Genomic DNA, 22,631 nt, shown 5'->3' with positions numbered 1-22,631 from the left:
ACCTATGCAAAATTTAGATATAAACTCAGAAGAGTGGAGAGAGGGTGGAGGAGAATATTTAAAACTGGATTAATGGCATTTCTTTAGTGCTAGTGCAGCAACAGTACACCTCCTAAAAATTAGCAGACTATCAAAATCATCACCTGACATGCTGTAGACAGAATCACATAGACTTAATTTGGCTACTCAGATGTTTCATTACTCTGCTTATGAAATTGTCTACATCCTTCTACTCCTTAGGCCATGCATGTCCCACAATAAAAGAGTTAAGGAAAAGCATACACCAAAAATTGTATTACATTTTATATTTTCTAAACCATAGCTTTTAAACCAATGAAACTGCTAGACTATTTACTTTTCCAATATTGTACATCAGAGGAGAAGAGAAGTTTGTCATAAGGCAGCAGATTTTTTTCAGAAACAAATAGCCTAAAACCAGTGTGAGAAGAAACCTCAGTGTAAATAAACCTCTCGGGGGGACATTGCTAACTGAGGTTCTCAGCAGAAGACTCTGAGTCTCTCGGAGCAAAGGAGCAAAAAGAGGCAAGTCTGAAGTGGTTTCTTCTGAAATCTTCCAGAATTTTATAAACTAGGGAAATTTCACTACAGGCATTTCCACTGGTTTTAACAACATTGAGAACCTTATTGAAGACAAGATTGTTGCAGGCGCAGCTGTTTTTAGTACCGTGCCAATTAAACTTGCTCAGGCCAATGGTATTAAATATTGGCAGCCACACAAGTGCTAGCAATTAGAAAAAAAACCAGTTTGGATGGTGCAAACTTAGGTAGCCTCTGAAAGCTGCAGAGACCAAGTGTCTCCCGCTATGTCTGTAAATTCAGCCTTTAAAAGTAGTAGTTACTGGTTTTAGGAGGGCATGTGAAACTGCTGTTTTATTTTCTTGAGGAAGTAGAGCATATTCTGCTGTGATTCTGTCTTGCTTCCTTCCTTAGATGTTAAAGCATCTGGGGAATGAACCAAGGAAGACCATACATAGACTTTTAGAAACTGTTCTGCATATAAAAAGCATCTAGAGGTAAAATCCTAACCCAGTTGGTGTTGTGGTAATTGTAGCATCTGCTATATCAAAGAAGGAACCACAGTGACTGGTTTTTCCTGAAAAAGAAAAATGATATGCCATCTCCTCTTTGAAAGAGTTGAAGGCTTTTTTAATGCTGCTTTTGAATGTGGAGAAAGAGGTACTGAAAATACTTCATTAGCTTTATTTAAATTATACACTATAATAAATAAAATGTGAAGATTACAACATCAAGCAATATAGCTAGTAAGAATTAAAAGTGCTTGTGCACATGCATTATAATTCCTTCTTTAATTATTGGTCCCTAACTTCTTTCACTGGATGCAGAATGAACAATGCTGAATTAAGCACAGATATCTAATACTGCTTGCTCTCTATTCATTGCCGACTCATTGCTTCTCTGTGTGCTTACATTAATTTCCTTGAACAGCACTCCCATGAACTGCAGAGTTGCTTTTACTTCTGAAGCACCAATATTAAAGAAAAGATACTCATCACTTGATTTCTCATCTTACACATTATGAAATACACAGAATATTTATGATATATTGCCTGTTGACTTCATTTTCAGTAGTAAGCTACTCTAAATGAGACCCCAGCATCTTAAGATTGGCATTGTGAAAACACATCCCTCAATCCCTTCATAAAATTAATGTGGCACATGGCATCACACAGAAATTTTTGATAAAGAAAATTTAGTATCTTACAATTTCTTTAGAATTCTGTAAAGAATACTCAGCAGCCTCAGTCATGATACTGCTCTCCCATTCTAATTTTGTAATTCTAATCCCCTCCCATTCTAATTTTCCTAGAAATGACACAGGGATTACATAGAAAATATCTTATTTTACTGCACAGCTCTGCTCCAAAGTAGAAAAATCTATTCTGTGCACTAAAAAAGGCATGCCTCTGTGTGCATATGGGGGTGAGGTGGGAAGTCTGTAGTTAAGTTATAATGCATAAAAGGGATGAACTGAAGTTGTACATGCAACATATACTGTGTGCTTGATTTTTCAAGTTCAGTATGAGCATATGTAATGTAAATAATTTTCTTAATGAGAAAAGAATCGAAGCTAAAAGAGGCCTTGCTTTCTTAACCAGAGAGTTGTTTAGTTAATTTTTGTAGGGTTTTCTTTCCTTCTGGCACAAATACACATAAATTGCAGGCCAGAGCATTGCCTCTTGGTCCAAGATTTGACACACCTTTCATATGCTGGAAGAAAAGTTACGAAGAGAATGAAAAGGCTAATACATGGCTTAAAGGAGAGCCCAAAGGGCTAGGGTAAGAGAGTTGCCCTCAGGTGGGGAAGGTGCCCACGGCAGACTACCCACAGCACTCCTGGGGCCTGCAGCCTGTGCAGCGCAGCAGCTGCCTTTACGCTCCACCAGGCTTTTCATATCCAGGCCTTTCAGCAGTCGGCATCCACAAAGGCATCTGAAAGATCTTGGACAAGGAGGAGGACAACAAATACCCATCAAGATCATTAGAAAAATCAGGTTGTAAGGAGGTCTCCGGTCCAACTTCCTACTCACAGCAGGGCCACCTGCCTCGTCAGACCAGGTTGCTCAGGGCTGTGTCCACTCAGGAGTGGAGAACCCCCCAGGAACCCACTCCATTGCCCGACCGTCCTCAGTATGAAAAAAACTTTTCCTTACGCCCAGCCTGAACCTCTCATTTCACCTCACACCAGTTGCCTCTCAGCCTCCCACCGTGCAGAGCCTGGCTGCCTCTCCTCGACCACCTCCCCACGGGTGCTGTTAGCCCCGCATCGCGATCTCTTCCCCAGGCTGAGCCGACCCCATCCCTCAGCCAGCCCGGCCACCCCCAGTGAGCTCGTCCGTGTGTCCGTGTGCTTCCCCCGCGGGGGGCCCAGCTGGGGGGCAGCGTTGACGCGGGATTTGCGGAGCTCTGGGCTGAGAGGGGTAACAGCCTTCCTCCAGCTACGGCTGCGCTGCCCGCCCGCACGGCCCGCGGTGCCGCTGGCCTCCTTCGCAGCCCGGCAGGAGCTCATTCCGCGTAACATCAGTGGATTTCGAGTCTGCATGGAGAAACCGCTGCGACAGGCGCTAAGGGGACAGAGGCACCACACCGCCCGCACGGCCGGCGCCGTGCCCGGCGAGCCGGGGAGGGGCGAGGCGGCTCCTGCGGCACACCGCGCCACTCGCCTGGGGCCCTGGCTCGCCAGCGGCGCTCTCGGGCAGCCGTCCCTCCGGTGCGGGCGGGCGTCCGCGCAGCAGCAGCGCTCCCTAAGCGCACCCCACCACTTGGCCCCACTTGCCGCCCAGACCGAACCCTCCGTGCCCCTGACGGGCAGTGGCCGTTGGCGGTGGCCCAGCAAGGCAGCGGGGCGGGGTGAAGCGCCCACTCTGACGATTGACAGCCGCTCTAGCCAATGACGACAGGGCGGGGCTCGGCGGCGAGAGCGGGGGCGGAGCGGGCAGCCGGCGGGCCGGCGCCGGGGAGGCCCGGCTGAGGAGGAGACAGGGGCGGGGCGCGGGGGCGGGCGGGGCGCGGATTGGCCGGGGGGCGGGGCCGGCGGGGGTTTCTCCCGGGCTGGGCTGACGGCTGCGGTTTGGGAACTTCAATTTCGTGTGTGAGCGCGAGCGGCCGTTTGGGCGGCAGGTACCGGCGGGGAGCGGGAGGGAGCGAGTTCCCTGGGGGAGTGTGGCCCGGGGCGAGGCCTTCCGCCGGCGAAGGGGAACGGCGGATGGCGGGGAGGAGGGCGCCGGGCAACGGCAGCGCTGGGGGGGGGAGGCTATGCACCGAGTGGCCGCTTTGCCCCGGACCCGTCGGCGTTTTACTCCGCTTCGTCCGCAGTGGGATGCGGAGGCCGCGGGCGGGGCCGGGCCGGGTGATCATCCTATGGGCAGAGCTGCCCCCTCCCTCCCGGCCCCGGGCGGCTGCTGGGCGGGAGGGAGGTCGGGGGCTGTCAGAGCTGGGGCCGGCCGTGGGAGGAGCGGGGACGGCAGGGGGCGGCAGCGGCTCCGAGGAAGCGGCTCCGAGGAAGCGTGTCCGGAGCGCCGGCCCCGGCGGGCGAGATCCCTTCCCCGCCGGCGGCGGACCCGCCGCAGCCCCTTCCGCGCGGTGGGGCCTTTTCCCTCTTGAGCGGACAGGAGTCTTTGAGGGGGTCGACTTCTCCCCGCTTTCCGCGGGGGTTCGGGCGCTGGTCCCGGCGAGGCCAGCCGTGTGGAGCCGCTCCTCACAGCTCAGTTTCAAATCTCCCTCGCGGGGCTGCCGCCGTGGGCACTGCCCGCAGCCTCCGGCCGTCCGCCGCCCCGCGAGCCCGCCCGCCGGCGGGCACGTCAAGGCGCCCCGGGCGGGCCTGGACCTGCTCCCGCCGTCGCGGCGGTCCCCGCATCTGCTGCGCTTTTGGGTCTCCCGCTTCATGGTCAGGGACTGCGAGGAAAAAAGGGGTATTTTTCCCCGAAAATCTGCCCCGATTTCTGTCGGGTTACTGTCCCGCATCCGTCCTATGAATACTGCGCGAGGAGAGGAGATTTTTAATTGTGTTTTCCTCCCAGAGCACCATTTCTCAGTCTGATAACTTCATCTGTTTGCATCTTGGGCTGTTTTTTTCTTGCAGCTGTGAGTGAGCAACTGCAGAAAAATGAGCTGAATAGGACCCTGCACTGAAACTGTTTGTCAGTAGTTAGGTAGGGGATGAAATTGAGGAAGACTGTACATTCCTAATTTCCTTTCTCTTCAGGATTAGAATAAAAATCAGTGCAGAATCCTATGGTGTGTTCTTTATCTGCTATTTTAAAAAAAAAAAGTCTGCCTTTCAAGATGTGATGACCTGGCCTCTGTGTGAATATTATGCAGTGAGGTCTTTAAAAAAAAAAAAAATCGAGATGTTATTTATAAATTTAGGTCCAAAGTTCTTTTCCTATTATTGTTCTTTTGTAAGGCTTTGATTACAGTACTGTGAAGTCTGAATACTTTCAAAAGAGCTATTAATGCTGTGGTAACATTTTTAGTGTAGCATTTTTCCGCAGGTGAAGATCCCACTGAGTTGAAGTTAATCCCTTTTGATGTTAATAGTACTGTGCATGCATGTGTATGGCTAGAATGGACTTAAAGGGGGTTACTGTATGAATGATTGCTGATTGACATAAAGGGAGTTGGTTTGAGGGTTTGTCATCTTAATGATTATGATTTCCAGAAACAGCTTCTGAAATAAATCACTGCCAGGGAACAAGTAATAGCCAGCTAGGGAGTAAACTTAGGTTAAGGTGCTTTGATACCAGTAACAACTAGCAAACAGTTCAATTAGGATGTTTTTTCTTCTTGTAAAGCTGTCTAAGACCCATTTTTAATTAAAAACATGTAATTTATAGCTTTTTCATTGACATGTAGTGCTTTGCTTAGCTTTACTACCTCATTTTCCTGTCTGCTAGCATGGGTGCTTCCAGAGTGTTAGTGAAATGCAACAAGCATGTAGTTCTACAAAACTTAGCCTTCAGCAAATTCTCATAAACTTGCATATTTCCAAACCTGGAGAGTTTGAAATGACAAAGTAGTACTTTAATAGGAACTATCTAAAAAATAAAGCTGCATCCTTTGGCATGATATTTTTAAGTTTCAAACAGCAGATAAATTCAGTCCCTAAGCTACAGAGCCAACTGATTATAGAACAGACCCAGTTCAAAACCAGTTTCGTGACATCCTGGGTTGCACAGGAATGGCCCTGAAAAGGTATTCAGCTGAAGTATTCTGCTTCAGCTGCTACTCTCCTCCCTTCCAACAAGTATCCATTTCTGCTTGCTATGTTGTTTTCTATCTGGTGTTAACCTCTATGGTGGGAAGTTGAGCTGCTTTTTCTTGCTTAAACTGCAGTGTTCTGCTGAGTTTGATTCCCTTTGGGCTTAAATATGACCTTCCTTTCCGTGTTTTCAGAGGTTATGGATCTCAAAGTTTATATCAACAGTTTGTACCCCTAGCAGATGAGCTTGCATTGTAACAATGTTACTTAGAATGGTCTAGATTAGACTTTCAAAAATGTACATATTCTGTGTGCACACTTGTTGAAAGTGGAGAAGAGGGAGAGTTCAAACTTCTTAACAGCCAGGGCCATGTAGAATAGACTTCCAGGCTTCATTCCTTTGGAAATATACCTTTTGTTCCACTTCAAATTTGGAAAGTCTTCAGCAATTGCAGTCAATTCATAAGAAACTTTTAAATTTATTATCACTTCTTGATATAACTTGAAAAGTAGGAGCAACTGAAGGCAGCTCTTTGAAGCCATTTTGACTTGTTGATGTCTGTTAATGGGGTTCCAGTGACAGCACTGTGGACTGAATAGCTCTCATTTAGAGAGGGTAACCTGAAGAATGATTGTATTACTTACTGTATGATCGGAATAATTTCGTGAGTGTGGATATAGACAAAATATGTATTTTTCATGTGGCCAACTCCTGAGTCACACATTTAAGGATGAGGAATGTGGGTTGTAGATGGAGAATGGGAAAGTGTTCTGTGAAGTACAGACATTTAAAGGAGCTATTGTGGGTTGTGAATAATAATAATAATTTGAACATAAGTTCTTTTTCAGTCATTGTTCAAAAAAAAAAGAAACTAGATATATAAACAACATATATAATATATGACAAGGTAATACAATCTTTCTGTAGTTGATGCTTGTGGGATTCCTTTTTGAATTCTGTGTTCGCTTTTGGCAGTATACTTTCTAAAGTTGATAGTAATAACCTGAAAGAATTTTAAAAGTTACAAGAACTGGGAATGATGTTTCAGTACAAAAGATGGATCTATTTAAGGATTAAAAGAGAGGGAACAAAATAAAACAGTGATAGGTGTAGCTGTAATGTGGACGAGAGCAGGTAATAGTGGTTATGAAAGGATTCAGTGGCAGGAAAAGTATCTAAATGGTTTACATTTTTAATAGTTATGTCTGTAATATACAGCATTACTCCAATTATTGAAAGAGGATGAGTTTTCTACATTTTGGTTTACCATGTGTAAATTTCAATAGGGTAAAAATGATTTTAACAAAGGTTGTGGTGTATAGTCTGTTTTCCATTAGATATTTTTAAAGCAAGGTTAAATGCTTTCCTGAGAAAGACTTACTAATTCGAATGGTAGTTTCATTCTCGAACTGGTCTTAAGTCAGGAGGAGTAAGAAGAGGGAAGGTGGGCTTTCTTCCTCATTGCAGGCAAAATTATCCTAAGAAAAACGGTGTTGAAAAACTGTTCATTGCATACTCACACAATGGCTGGACACAAGAAAGGGGATGGGAGCAAGAAAAGGGGATGTGGGACCGTGTGATTGTGTTATAGCCTGGATTATACAAGAAGTCAAACTGCATCGTAAGGGTTTTTTCTGACCTTCTAAATTAAAAGAAAAGACTCTTCTTAAAGTTAAGAGCATTAGACTGTAAAATAAACTGCCACACTTCTGTTTGTGTTTTTTGAAAGAGAGAAAATCAAAGTGCAAGTTAAATGATTGTGCATTTTTCCCTTCCTATTTAGAACAGTGTTCATATTTAAAAAATATATGTCTGATTTAAGCACAGTTCAATGTCACTTACCTGGTTTTCTCATTCACTCAGTGGGAAAATTTCTGGTGTAATTTGACTCCGAATTTAACTCTCTTGTAGGTAAAGAGGATACTGTGCTGTTACCCAGTTGTCATAGTTGGTTGCATTCTACTAATCTTCAAGACTTGTTTTGGAGTTAAAGGTAACTTGTAATTTATTTAATTTTTTTAATATCAGAAAATTCACTGAAGTTCTGTGTTCTGTTCCAATTTCTCAAATATTTTTTTCTGTTGATGTGATAAATTTATATGATTTAAGTTGTCAGTTCTGTAATATTATACAGGAAATAACATATTAATGATACAGTAGTTATTTTGACTTTTAGCAAATCTTAAAGTCTTAATTAAAAAAATTGTGATATTGTGGTGGGTTGACCCTGGCTGGGGGCCAGGTGCCCACCAGAGCCGCTCTGTCATTCCCCTCCTTCACTAGACAGGGGAGAAAAAGTACAACGAAAAGCTTGTGGGTCGAGATAAGGACAGGGAGAGATCACTCACTAATTATCATCATGAGCAAAACAGACTGAACTGAGAGAGGAAATTAATCTGATTTATTACTAAGCAAAACAGAGTAGAGGAATGAGAAATAAAATCAAATTTTAAAACACCTCCCCCCACCCCTCCCATCTTCCCCGGGCTCAACTTCACTCCCAGCTTCAACCTCCTCCCCCCTCAGCGGCACAGGGGGACGGGGAATGGGGGTTACGGTCAGTTCATCTCACGGTGTTTCTGCTGCTTCTTCATCCTCGGGGGAGGACTCCTCTCATCGTTCCCCTGCTCCAGCATGGGGTCCCTCTCACAGGAGACAGTCCTTCATGAACTTCTCCAACGTGAGTCTCTCCCACGGGCTACAGTCCTTCACAAACTGCTCCAGCGTGGGTCTCTTCCATGGGGTGCAGACCTTCAGGAGCAAACTGCTCCAGCGTGGGTCCCCCACGGGGTCACAAGTCCTGCCAGCAAACCTGCTCTGGCGTGGGCTCCTCTCTCCACGGGGCCACAGGTCCTGCCAGGAGCTTGCTCCAGCGTGGGCTTCCCACAGGCCACAGCCTCCTTCAGGTGCCTCCACCTGCTCTGGCGTGGGGTCCTCCATGGGCTGCAGGTGGAATCTCTACACCCCCTCATCCTTCCTCCATGGGCTGCAGGGGGACAGCCTGCTTCACCATGGCCTTCACCAGGGGCTGCAGGGGGATCTTTGCTCCGGCGCCTGGAGCACCTCCTCCCCCTCCTTCTGCACTGACCTTGGTGTCTGCAGAGTTTCTTACATCTTCTCACTCCTCTCTCCGGCTGCAAAAGCTCTCTCTAACTGGGTTTTTTTCCCTTCTTAAATATGTTATCACAGAGACACTGATTGGCTTGGCCTTGGTCAGTGGCGGGTCCGTCTTGGAGCCGGCTGGCATTGGCTCTGTCAGACACAGTGGGAGCTTCTAGCAGCTTCTCGCAGAAGCCACCCCGTAGCCCTTCCCGCTACCAAAACCTTGCCATGCAAACCCAACACAGATATAAAATATTCAGTGAAGGTAATTTTACGAGTGACTTATTTCCTCCATACACTTCACCTTGTCTGTGAGTGCTTTGTAAAGATTTACAGACTAAGTGAAGGTCATATCAACAGAATATTTATTAATTACTACTACGTAATCAAAAAATATCCTTTCTGTTGGCTAGTGAAATGAGCAACGTATGTTCTGTGTATGGTATGGCATTATAGACTTGAATGTAATGCAAGTAAGACAGCTCAGCAAGAATACATGCCTGTTTGTTTTGACAGACTTGAGGGGGAAAAAAAGTTTGTTTCAGTTGCAGTAGTGTCTGATGTTTTAGTGGCACTATGCAAACCCTGTGTTACAGCAAGCCTGCAAGTGCTGTTACCTGCCCAGCAAATTGTATAGGCATTGCTGACAGTAATGCTGAATAGCACTCTCTAATTTCCCTTCACAGCTCGTGGCTTGTTTTTTCCAGTTTATATTCTTTATGTAGTTCCTTACATCTGACATACTACCTTGAAAATAGAAACAATCAGAAGAAATCTATGGACTTGATATGAAAAACTTCAAACTCCACCAAAACAAAACTCAAATCCTATTTTCCCTCTCAAATAATTCTCTTTACCTTCTTGCCTTCCACACTCCTGTACCCTGGGTTTTTTCCTAGTTCTGGAGGAAAGCTGAGGCTGGATCTTTTCTCATTCTTACAAGAATAGAGGACTCAATTATAAGTAATGTTTATGAGGTTTCATAAAGGAGAATTTCGGATGCCTATTTGTTGCTCTGCACATCACAACTTCTTTGATGGCATGATGTTTCATCACTGAACTCAAGTATGATATGCTTTGAAGGCCTGACTTCTGTTAAGTTGGCCTCTGATATAAAAACTGACTGGCTGGCTCTGAATATTCTCAGAAGCAAGTAGTAGTGTTTTGTTGGTTGGGGTTTTTTGTTTGGTTGGCATTTTTTTTCTAATGGAGATAAGGTACTACTACCACTCATCTATGTAGTGCTTCTATTAATAGTAGCCTGGCTTTTCAGAGACCATGTTGTGAAGGAGCATTGCAGGAGGATCCTCTCTTTAAAACTCAAGGCTTCTTTGTTAGTATCTAGGGGGTTAACTGAGTGTTTTACTTGATATTTTATCTACCATGGTGCTCATATTTGTCTATGTCTTGAAGACACCCAAAGAGTGTTATATGGCCTTTTAATTGACCTTGCTGTTACTAAGTGATGCAGCCTCTGTGTTCTGTAAGGTTGATGTTAGAAGACTTTGGCATTAAATAGTAAAATAGGGTTAACTAAGGACAGTTTAAAGGGAACTATAGATTGCCTTGGTGCTCCAGGTTTGAATCTTTCCTTTTGCTTCTAACATTGTCTATGCGGTTTTCTGTTTGCAAAGCAGTAGTTCTGGAGAAATGTTCTGTAGGAAAAGATGTTCAGTTACCAGAAAATAAAAATAGACTCTAAAAAAGAAGTGTGGACTCTCTGAAAGATCAGTTTCATCTTAAATTGCTTGCACTGATGACAAAGCAGAGTTTAACCAAATATTTATTGTTGAAATGACTCTGTAATTAGTAGTGTTGTACAGCTAAATGTAACACCAGATTTTACTGTAAATTACTGCTATCCCATTACTGTGGCTTGAGAAGTATAGACTATAACTGTGGTATTCTTTTTTAGTGGCCTGGATAAGAATTTGACTACAACGTTTTAAGAACATAGTTTTTGTATTTTTAATAACATTCTTCAGTGTGTATTTAAAATGCATGATGTGATGTCTTACCACAATGGAAAATTAGAACAGCTTTTTCTAATTTGAAATACTCAGTTATCCTGTGTATGGGATTTTAAATATATAATCTTATTGCAAGCTTTTGAATTGGTAATAGGCAGACCTTTAAATTCTGATTGACTCAGCATGTATCCTACTTCTGAAAATCAAACCAAAATTAAAATCTGATGATAAAAATACACATTTGGGTTTCACATTTGTTAAAACATGTTTATTGCTTCCAGTTACTCACAAAAGCAAAGATTCATTAACAAAATATTTTAGGAATATACTGTGTATGTCCTGCAAACTCCTTTCATTCTGAACATTTAAATTTTGAATCTGAATTCTTGTTCAATTTCCAAATACAGTGTTTTGTACTTTGTAGACACTGTGAATGAACTGTTTGCTGTTTCCTCAGTTGAAAGGAGCTGTTTTATCCGCTGTTTGGCTTCCTCCTTCTGAAGTTATACTTAAATGCTGGCCTTAAATAATACTGTAACTGCTGTTGTACCATCATCAATCAATTTAAAAAAATCTGGCAAAATAGTAAGCCTGTGTGTTCTTGATCTTCCCTTAGAGGACGATCCTTTTTCTTGTATGGCTTTTTGGGTACTTTTCCTGGTAGGATATTGCAGTATTGGACAATGCATCTGAAGCAAATCCAGTGTCTGGAGGAAAAGGGGAGGGGGAACCCACAACCAAAACTCAAAGAATGTCATAACATAAACTTCATACTTAAGTCCGTATTTGGTCTTAAGGCTGCTTTGTCCCCTCTGTAGTCAACACTTTTGTATTGCAGTAATCTTTGACAAGAGGTTAGCTACATAATGGTCAAAGGCAGCTGCTCGGATCAAGTCTGGGATTGCTACATATCAATGCTACTACTCCTTCTTTGCAAACCCCAATTACAAATGATTTTAGTATTTAACCTGATTTCGACCTCTAATTATCTCATGTTAATTAACTTAAACTGTTTTGATATTTGGGCTCACTTCACAATATGCTTTCTCTACACTTAGCATGCTTCAGAACGTGTCTTATAGAAAGCAATTAATGTTTAATGAGATCTGTGCACTTACAGATTTATTTATTTTTCCTCCCCCCTCCTCTTGAGTATGATATTTGCTTATAACATGAGACCATTGTAACTTTTTCCAAATACATTGAGATACTTTCATTCAGAAGGGTAAGATGCATTTCTGGACTGAAGTCCATAATCTCAGCCTTTATGTCTTAATTCCATTCAGTAGAAAAGGTGAAGCACATTGCATATTAAAACATTACCTTTTTTTTTTTTTGTCACAGTTGAATTTAGTCCTTCAGAAAGTAAGGATGCTGTTTAAATTCCATAGGATAACTGCAGAATAGAATAATGACTTAGTAGAGACTGAATACTTGGGGTATTGGGGGGCGGGGGAAAGTTTACACTATTACCAGTATTATTGGTCTTGTACTGTAACAGAAATTAAACTATATATAAAGTGAACCTGGAAATACTTCAATCCTGTGTCGCAGGTGAGTAAATGCTTGGAGAAAAGGTGCCTTCCCCATAAAAATGCACTGTAAAATGACTTACAGTGCCAGAGAGATCTGTGTTTAAAAACCTCATCCAAACACAAAATGAAATCTTCTTACAGAACATAGTAGTGAATGACAGCGTTCTGACTTGGGGAGCGTGCCAGCATGTTATAGTCAAATAATCAAGTTTTAATAAACCATATATAACAAATTTAACTGGGTATTCCTTCTTTTTGAAGACCTGAAGGGGCTGAAGACAGAAACCTTTTTACCACTGCCCCCCATACACACTTATCTTAGCAAATTTAGTGAAAAATACATAATTCTACATTTTACTTTAATCCTTAGACCGTTACAAGCTCAATAATCCTGACAGAATATCTGCAGTCTTAACTAGAGACCAGGTAGTAAATGTGAGACAGATCCTTGTAGAGGAAAAGTTTGTGCAATTTTAGGTCTGATATGAAAGGATGATGCTGGAAGCTGTATTACTTTTTGTCTCCATTAGCATAAGGAAGCTTTATAAAAATACACATACATTAGCTGAAGTATATTTTACTGTGCTGACTTGTTCGAAAGTCTAAGTGATTTTACTCTTTATCTTGAGGAATCGTGAGACTTGAAGTACTGGGCTAAGAACGAAAAGTGTTTCACTTACTGCCTGCAAATGGATTTCTAAAAGCCAATGTGAAAAACGTAGAACATGCTTCTGATATGTTGGGAGCAGATTCACTTCAGCCATTTTTTGCTTTTATAAAAATGCAGCTCCTTTGCAGTTTTCAGATCTTTTGGTCAGTTTTCCCTGATATTTAATTTTTTTTCTTTTCATTCTCTTAACTTGCATTCCAAGGCAACACCTACCATGAAGATGGTTGGCTTACCATAAAATTCCCAGCTGTTGGTGCTGTTTTAGAGTATGTCATATGCCTTAGATAAAGAGCGAGACATACGCCATAGATAGCAGTGTTAAAGCTTTGGAATGGGACCAGATGAAAGCAGTTTTTGTTGGATGAACTGTTTAGTCACTGTCAGGAGCCCTAATCTTCTGGCTTGAAACATCTTGTATCTGTAAACTGTTGCATGATGTGGGAAAGTTAATTTGCCTGGTGAAGTTTCTTCTTTTTTTTTTTTTTTTAAAAAAAAGGCAAAAAAAGCTAGTATGTTGCAGTTTAGATGTTAAGCTTATTGAAGTTAAAATTAACCTGCTTCTTTCTTTTACTGCTGAATGATCTTTGCTTGCTTGCTAAGGATACTCTCTAAAAATCCATGGATCATTTCTGTTGAAAAGCTCACAAGGGTGTTCTTGTTTTACTCATTTTAAAAACAAGTCAGTTTTTCTTTGACTTTTTCTGGTTACATATTATAAGACTGCATTTAAGTAGTTATATTAAAGAGATTTTTTTGCAAGTGTTAGTTTTCAGATTCTAAGAGAGTTTTTATGTTGTATTGTTCCCAAGACTAACAACAGTATAGGATGCTGGCTAGAAGGATCAGTATATAAGCAGTTAACTGCACAAGACACAACAAGTGAATTTATATTCTGTGAATATTTTCGGACCTTTGGGGATGTCAAGAAGGTCGGAGCATAGGCATTTGTTTTGGAAGAATGCAGTTTTCCTCTGGCTGATTCTTTTGGGTTTTTTGGTGGGGTGGGGTTTTTTTTCTCTTTCTTACCTGAAACAAAGCTTTAGTCAGGTTCTCAGGCAGTATATCCATAGGTGTGTCTTGGTAAACTGATCACGTAGTTATGGTAGCAACTCAAATTAAAGGAAGATAAAGTTTGTATTCTCAGAGATCCTCTTCAATGTAATTTTATTCTTTGCTTAAAAAAACAACCAAACAAACTAAAACTATCTTCATCCAGGGCTACGGGTAGATTAGCACAGTAGAGTTAAGCGATGGTTAGAGCTGTTCCTGTCTAGGAGATGCTGTTCTTGAGGAATGCTTTTAATTTTTTAATTTTTTTAAATTTTTAAATTTTTTTTAATCACCAAGTTGTTGGTGATTCAGAAAAATTGTAGAGGAAAAAATTGTCATTTAGGTGTAGGGCAAACAAGTTTTGTGCTGTTCAGAGTGAACAAGAACCTAACAAAAAAGGTTGATTAAAGTATTGTCAATCTCCTGTATTGTCTGTTTCATGGATCATCATTAGGAGAGATGGTTAACTAATACTTATATTTAAGAACTTAAAGGTAGGCTGGTTGACATGAAAATGGTGTTTATAAAAAATTTACAGAAGATACAGGAGATTCTATAAAGTTTTGTTGCTTTTTCTTTTTTTTTTTTTCTTTTTTTTTTTTTCCTACTTCACATGGTGATGTTGGAGGTGAATTCTTTGCTTGGACCATAGTTCTCCATTATTGGACTGTGCTTTTGATCAACTACCACGTCAGAGCTGAAATTGCTGTATGTTCAGCAATGATAAAAATCAAAGCAGGACTGAAGTACTTGGATTTTGTGTGTTAGAATTTGTACTACATAGTATATGAAGAAGTCATCCTAGTTCTTGTATTAGGGAAAAAATGCTTTAAGTTTTAGGCATCAGGCGCTAGTGCAAGACAGTATTATAAAATACATTATTGTCGTCATGGGATTATTTTGGTTGCTCCTAACCTTAGTAAAGATATATGTCTTTTTTTATTAGGAATTCATTGAGTGATATTTTCTTTTGGTTTACCTTCTATTTGTTATTGGATGCTGTTCTCTATTAAATTTGAATCCATTTTTAATTAAAATTTGTGGTTTTCCCTCTTTGAGGTAACTTTTTAGTGGAAAAGGTTGTTGTATTCTTAATTTTAGTAAACAGTTTTAAGTATGTAATCAGTTGAGTTGAAACTTAGTAATGCATCAGGCACTTATTCTTCTGAAAGAAGCTCTATCCTGCTTTATCAATTCTTTTGAATTATGCTTTTAGATAGTACTTATGTGTTGCCCATGGTTTCTGCAGCATGCGAAATCTTGCTTGTTTTTCCCTCATCCTAATTTTTTTTTTTTAGTATAAAATGGAATAAAGACAATCACTCTTTTTTGGAGGGAAACAAAGTGTTTTGTTGTCTGTTTTTCATGCGTTTGGAGTTTTTCATTTCTCTTGGAGAAAAGCAGCTTCTGCTGACAAGCTTCAGGTTCTGCCTCCCACCAATGTGTTGGAGCCAGTTGCTTACCTCTAAGTCTGTTGCTGTTCTGTGTGTGGGGGAATCTGGGACACAGCACTGTGTTGTGACGGCATTGATCTGCTGTCAGATGACACTTTTATTCTTGAAGGAACCTCATCCTGATTTGAGGAAGAGGGCTCGTATACTTATGCATTGCAATGGTGTTTCATGGCAAATATGACTTGGATTAGTCTAGTTTTGTTACACAAATGCAAAAATGTCTGATTTTGTGCAATTAAGTGGTTTTTTTTTGCAGATGTGTTCAGGTACAGTGTTATTCTCTGATGGTTCAAGAATGTAACTGATACTTGAATAACTGTGTGGAAATTCTCTTATTGAAGTATCTTGGTATTGTAGAGGCTTGAGTAAAATTCTCACGTGACAGAACAGTGTTAGTTTGATTTTTTTTTTTTAATATGGAAACAAAGTTGGAAAGTTTTGCAGGGTATATTTCTTTTATAAAATGAAAGAGAAACAAAATAATAAAATAGCAACTTTGACATCAGTCAAAACAAAGCCTCTCATTAGAGCAGCAGGATTTTGCTATAATGGGAATTCCACCTGTACCATTTTTCTAGTTTTTTGTTTGCTATTGTTAGGATATTAGCAGTTGTTTGGGTTTTTTATAGAAGAGAAGCCATGTTTTGTCATTGGATTTTTGCAAGCTTAAAATTATAATTATTTCTACTTTTCAGTAGCACAAAGTAAAATTACAGAAATTTGTTTTCTTTAAACATATTTTTGCAGAGCATTTTTAGTGCAAAATGGTATGTGAACTATGATGGCATGGAGGGAAAATTTACCACTGTGTAGGAGTGAATTGAAGCTGGGGACACAGGAGACATTTCTGACTGATTCATTATTTCCTTGTCTGGTTTGGTGAGCTTAAGTAGAGTGTGACTTTTGTACCCTTGATCATATGTATCTTGTATATGCAAATATTTGAACAGCAAATTTGGTCACTAACTGGATTGTAATTTTTTTCTTCAGTGCTAAATTTGAGCTTATTAAAGTTGTGATATCAGTAGGCAACTCCATGTCATTCAAGGATGGTACTTTTGAACTATTGCTCCTGTGATGGGACTTTTAAAACAAGAATGTACTTACACAGATGCCTAGAAATTAGGAGGCTGAGTATCTGTAGTCTGTATGGAGGTTACATTCAGCAACTGAAGTTGGGCTTTCATTTACAGCAGTAGATGTACCGTTTTGAGTATAATTTCTTTTCCCTCCCCTCCACTTCACTTTTTCCTCTAAAGGCGTGGTTCCCCATAGTTTCTCACCCCTTCATCCTTTCAGTTCCAAGCCCTTTGTAACCTTTTCCTCCCCACTTAATTTTCTTCTGTTCTCTTGTCTTTTTTTGTTCTCCCTTTGAATTAACTCTAAAGTAAACACTACTGTTGTTTACAAAGTCCTGTACTAGTGAAAAATTGAAGACAGCTTTTGCTCTGCTGGTCATGGCTAAAGAAAAGTTTGTAATGAGTTGAGGGCGGTCTGATGGTGATACATGGCAAAGGTATGCAAAACCTATTGTCTCTGCTGTGAGCAGTAAAATGTTACCTGATCCACAGCTGGGATTTTTAAATGCTACGGTACTTAAGTATGGTAGTCTTCTTGTTGCTTTATATGAAGGTGATCACATTCAGGGCTTTTGCTGAAATTGAAGCAGCCATCTCAGAATTTTTTGTTTAAAAATGGGAAACATAACTATTGCTGCAAATGAGAATCTAAGATGGGCCTTATATCAACATGATTACAATATTAAGACTCTTGCAACATCAGACTAAGCTGAATATGCTCCCGTGCAACAATTCTAACCTTTTGTTTTGAAAACAGTTGATGCTCCTTTCACCCTGCTAGGCTAAGGGAGATGCCTTGTTATCTGTTGAGGTGCGTCTTTGCATGAAAAACCTTTCCATTTACTGACCTGTCTCTGTGCTTGAAAAGCACTGCTATAGGCTACACTTACTTTTCAAGAGTATGCAGTCATCCACATGACAAAACTGCCTTTGATGCTGATACCCTGAAGGGCTAAAATATTCTGCAAGAGTTTTGTCGCCAGTTGAATGCTTTTCAGCCAAGAACGCATATGTACTATAATCAGTTTTCCAGTTTGATCCACTGATTTGGTTGTAGTTACTTTTTTGAATCATTTGTATGCTTTGTTGTTTTGTTATTATTCTTCAAAGCACACTTGCAAATTTTAGTGTAGGTGTAGAGGAACCAAGTAGAAAGATCAAACTCTTTAAATTCAAAGCTTGCTGCTGTACAGGGAGAAGTGATAGCAAGAGAAAAGTCAGTGATGCACATGGAGAGCATAGGTGCAAGCTTCTGGGCTTTGACTTCCACTAGCTTTCCATTTCTGATTGCTGTGGTAAAGAGGGCATAACATTTGAGGTGACAAGAGAAAAGGAGAATCTAAAGTTGCATGATTTTTTTCTGGTTTGTGGGGTTTTTTTGTTTAGTGGGAGTTTTTTTTTTTTTTTTTTTTGTTCCAGAGTCACCTATGTTGTGTGGGTTTTTTTTTTTTTGTTCTGCAGCCTTTTATACCCTGTTAGGATAAGGTGTACTTATTCCACCTCATGAGTAAATGCTGCTAGTCTTTTTCTTCTTACAGCTAGTGGACTTTGTGGCTGTTGGCATCATAGTGCAAATGGTGATCTTCAAAGGTCTGACTAGCAGCTAGTTCTTGATTAGCATAAAGTAGAAAAAGTGAGAAGTAGAGACTTGCAGTCTGATGTAATGCAATGACTCTGCATTATTGTGGTTTTGTTCTCACAAGACATTTGAGTTAGCATAGCAATGTATGATCAGTAAGATGCTGCTTTGTTTCCTGTGGATGGTTTTATTTCCTCTTGTTTATGTCAAAATTCCCTACATATTTAGCTCAGTCTATAAAGTTAAGTATTTCTAAAACATCTTCACTGACTGTTGTTGCTGTTGACTTAAATTTAAAGAATGTATAAGAAATACAGGAGTATTAATTAGCAGAATTAATCTCTTCTGCTTATGATAGACTGTCATTGTCTACAGTAGTATTGTATTTTTTAAACTGTGTGGCTTCTTAGTTAAAGTTCTTGTATCAAAATGGTTGGCTATAGCCAAGTAACTTTGTAAAATCACTACCAGCAGTTTGCACAAGAGAGGGTGTTGAAATATACCAGTTGATAGGCAGGCAGAAAAAACCTTTTTGAGAGGGATATATTGTAGTGAAAACTACAGTTCTTTTACCCCAAAATGCAAAGATGCATGCATTAAGAGATTTCTGAATGTTATCTAATGACTTTTTTTTTTGGTGGTCTTATGACTATTATATCTGCTTTGTTCTGTAGCTTACATCTTAGGAGACTAGAGTGTTATTAAATATGAGGTATCTCCTGACCTTTCAGAAAAGGTTGTGATGCCATTATGGGAGAGCTAAATAAGATCTGCTGAGTTCTTGTAATAAGATGCTAAAGACCCTTCACTTTTTTCTCTTCCTCATAGAGCGTCAAGAGAATTGTGACTTGATATATACTTTTGTTTTCTCTTCCAAGTCAAGAAACTTAATTAAGCAGCTTAAGCTCTATAAAGGCTGCAAATGAACTTCTCTGACATATTTTGACAGATGCCTCTAACATCGCCTACTGAACTTGGTATGTTCTTCAAAAGAAAAATCGGTATAGTCAGTCCTCTGGGTGAGACCAAAGTGCTTTATATATTTTCTATATGTGCAGATGTGTCTGTGTCTAAACTATCATTCCAGCTTTGAAACACTCAGTACTTAGATCGGAAGTAGATGGCTTACTCAGCTGTGAATAAAAGTAACCTTTGGGACATGACATTTATGTTTCCATACACAGTGTTTGTGCTCCCTACTTCCAGTCTGAGGTCACCGTGCCCAATAAGGTAAACTGAAACAAATTCTGTGCCCTTGTGACAGGGGTACAGAAACGATGCGATGAATTTTTTGTAGTCTGAGGAATTGATGCTGCCAAACTTCCAGGATGACTGGCTAAAGTTTTGTTTTCCTCAAATCTGTCAGCTGCAACAGTTGAGGTGTGTTGATAATCAGTGTGAACTAAGTTTGAATACTTGCAAAACAGTCATGAATATTTGACAAAAAATATCAAACTAGCAATTCAGGAGACAGATTTTTTTTTTTTTTTTTAATCTACATGATCCTTTCTGCATTATCAGTTCAAATACCTGCAGCAGGCAGAACTTCACAGCCCTCTCTTCATGCTTTTATGGTCAGCTAACTGTCCATGAGTTTGAGTGCAGATTCTTTGGGTTAAAGGCACAAATTAGTTTGCATTCTGAGTGTAAGGATGGTGGGTGGGGTGGGGAGGGAAGAAACCCAGAATGCAAAACTCATAATGAGAGTCCTGCAAGATGAATAAACTGGATTTAGAGATCTTACCTATCTAATATCTGCTGAAATTGGCTTATGTTGCTTGATTTGATTCTGCTAACTTCTTTCAAAAACTTTCTAATGAGTGTAGTAGTAGTGTGATTAAAAGCAGGACACGAGTAGTAGAATTTTTAGGTAATAATCAGGTTTTAATGTATTGGAAATATTGTTCCACTCATGTTCTTTCTCCTTTTTCCTCCCTTTGTGCTCTGATGCTCCACTATACAATATTCAGTAATATTTGGAAGTAGTAATATGGGAATACTGAAATACTAGCCTCTCTTAGCTAGTGGTGACAAATATGTTGTTGACCTTCTTGTAATCCTCCTCAGAATTCATTTCAAGTTTACCTGAAAGCATCAGGACATTTAAATATTTAAAACTAAGTTCTAATGGAAGAACTCATGAAGCATGGTTTTCTGTTACTTTGTCTTGCTCCTCTTTATAACAGAATGTCAGCATTCTTTCTGTCACTATTAAATGTTTCTGTGCTGTTAGCACCTCTTTTCTTTCTTTTTTGTTGTTCCCCCCCCCCCCCCCCATTATCACCTAAATATACTCGATGCAGAACCATCCAAGTATCACTAGGTTAAGTATGTATTTTGTCTGGCTGTAAGTGCTGCCCGTAAAGCTAGTAAGCCAAATAGAATGTCCTAAGTAACCTATTCTAGAGACTCTTCACTAATTTTGATTTCTTTCCTGCCAAACTGGTTTTGTGAGTCCTGTAGAAATTAAGTATTATTGAGACCTCTGGACCACTGCTAAATATGGTTAAAACTGACCATTGAATCTAAAAATTTCTAGAGAAGGATAACAAACAGATGAACAGGCAATATGATTCCACGGGTCCTGTTTTGGTAGGAAACCAGGCCAACAACTGTAATGTTTCAAACATCATTCTTGTTGGAGTTCAAAATAGTATGTTTCATCCTATTCCAAACACATCTGATGATGGTTGGTATCTCTTGGTTTGAATAGATTATTAGCTGGTTTGAGGTAGGGATTATAGTTTTATTTTTGTGAAGTACATAGCATCTGTTGTAGGAGAACATAAAGGCATTCTTGTCTTAACTTTTTTTTTCTGCTTCCCTTCAAGAACATGATTAGTCATTTTATTTGTGCTAGGAGTTATAGAATTGTTGAGATTGGAAGGGATCTGTGGAGACCACTCAGCCCATCCCCATCTTCTGCTCAGTGTAGGGTCACAGAACCTTGTCCAGTCAGGTTTGAATAGTTCTGAGGATGAGACTCCACAACTTCTTTGGGCAACTTGTTCCAGGTTTGATGAACCTCAGAGTAAAAAAGATAATCGCCTCCCCATGTTTAAGTAGAATTTCCCCTATTTTGATTTGTCCCCATTGTCTCATATCCTTTGTACCACTGTGAGGAGCCTGGCTCTATTTTCTTTAATACCCCCATCATGTATTTATACAACGTGATAAGATCCCCTGACCCCAGGCCTTCTCTTTCCCAGGCTAAACAATCCCAGCTTTCTCAGCCTCTCCTCATATGGCAGATGCTGCAAGCCTTTAACCATCTTTGCTGGACTTGCTCCAGCATGTTCTCAACTCTCATACTGTGGAGCCTAAAACTGGATGAATCTGCAGACCATAATGTGCAGCAGAGACGTGATGCTAGAAAACAGTCTACCATGTATCCATAGGCATCTGTTAGGTATGGGAGAGGGTCCTACTAGTTTGTCTTGTAATGCTCTGTCATGTATGGTCTGTGTACATTTTGCTAGTGATTACCTTGGCACTCCTTGTAAGAACAGAGAGTTCATATTTGGTTCTAAAGACCAGCTTCCAGGCTGGTGTCAGGTATTTCAGATGGTAGTAATAGGGTAAGAGATGATTAGTCAAAAGAGGATCAATACAGAGAATGGGTTTTGTTTTTAAGTATGTATGTGTATATATATACATATATATATATATAAAAAAAAGTTTGCCTAGCTCATGATTTATAAACTAATGGTTAAAAATAAAAAGCTACACAATTTAGCCTCTAAAGCAAAGGTAAGAGATTTCTTGTTTTGTTTCACTTTGTTATTGTACAGATACGTCTTGAGGAGATGTCAGATAGGGCTTAAACTCTGTATGTGAGGCACAGTTGTTAGACTTACAGCAGTTATGGAAATCTTACGGCTAGGAGACAAAAGGTAATGTTTCCAATTTCAGTTGAGAATTCTGATTTACTCGAGCAGGTTTTCTTCCCCTCTGAAATATTTTGCCTGCTTTTTGCTTGAAAAATGATTAATATTTCTGGTAGAACTGAGTATTTGTAGACTGCCTTTTGCTGTTAAGCAAATCTTGTGGCTACACAAACTGACTCTGTGTGGTGTTGACTTTTGTTCCAAAAACCATGTTAACTGTTTTGCTATATCCTCTGTAAACTTTTAAGTTCACTCAGCTGAATATATCTTATTTAGCAACTGAAATCTCTGACAGCTTGTCATGAGTAAAAGGTCTTATTTCCTCCTTTTTTTCAAATAGGAAAAGACGTTAACTAGCAGAAGGATGTTGCAAGTTAGGGAAAATACAGTCATGATCGTTACCTTAGTAACACTTAAGTCATTTGCTGGGCATCTTTCAGTACGTGGACAATTCTTCTGTTAGATCTAAATGACAACTGATTCTTCTTTGGAAGCCTTATTATGAAAGTAATTATTTTCTTAAATGTGTTAAGATTATTTTTGACACAGGGTTTTAACATAGAT

At 40.2% G+C, this 22,631-nt stretch overlaps 1 protein-coding gene across 12 annotated transcripts in view; it reads left to right on the top strand.

Moving 5' to 3' along the window:
• The first annotated feature begins 3,563 nt into the window (after positions 1–3,563).
• The window catches only part of EPB41L2 (erythrocyte membrane protein band 4.1 like 2), a 125,442-nt gene continuing 106,374 nt past the window's right edge, over positions 3,564–22,631 (top strand). For all 12 annotated transcript variants that reach the window (XM_054819631.1, XM_054819629.1, XM_054819627.1 and 9 more), the window contains exons 1-2: positions 3,564–3,660; positions 7,653–7,734. The gene's annotated coding sequence lies outside the window, so the exon portion shown is untranslated. The remainder of the gene's footprint in view (positions 3,661–7,652; positions 7,735–22,631) is intronic.

Source organism: Grus americana, chromosome 3, assembly GCF_028858705.1.
Source record: "Grus americana isolate bGruAme1 chromosome 3, bGruAme1.mat, whole genome shotgun sequence".
Lineage (NCBI taxonomy): Eukaryota > Metazoa > Chordata > Aves > Gruiformes > Gruidae > Grus > Grus americana.
This window is presented reverse-complemented; position numbering and strand designations above follow the sequence as displayed.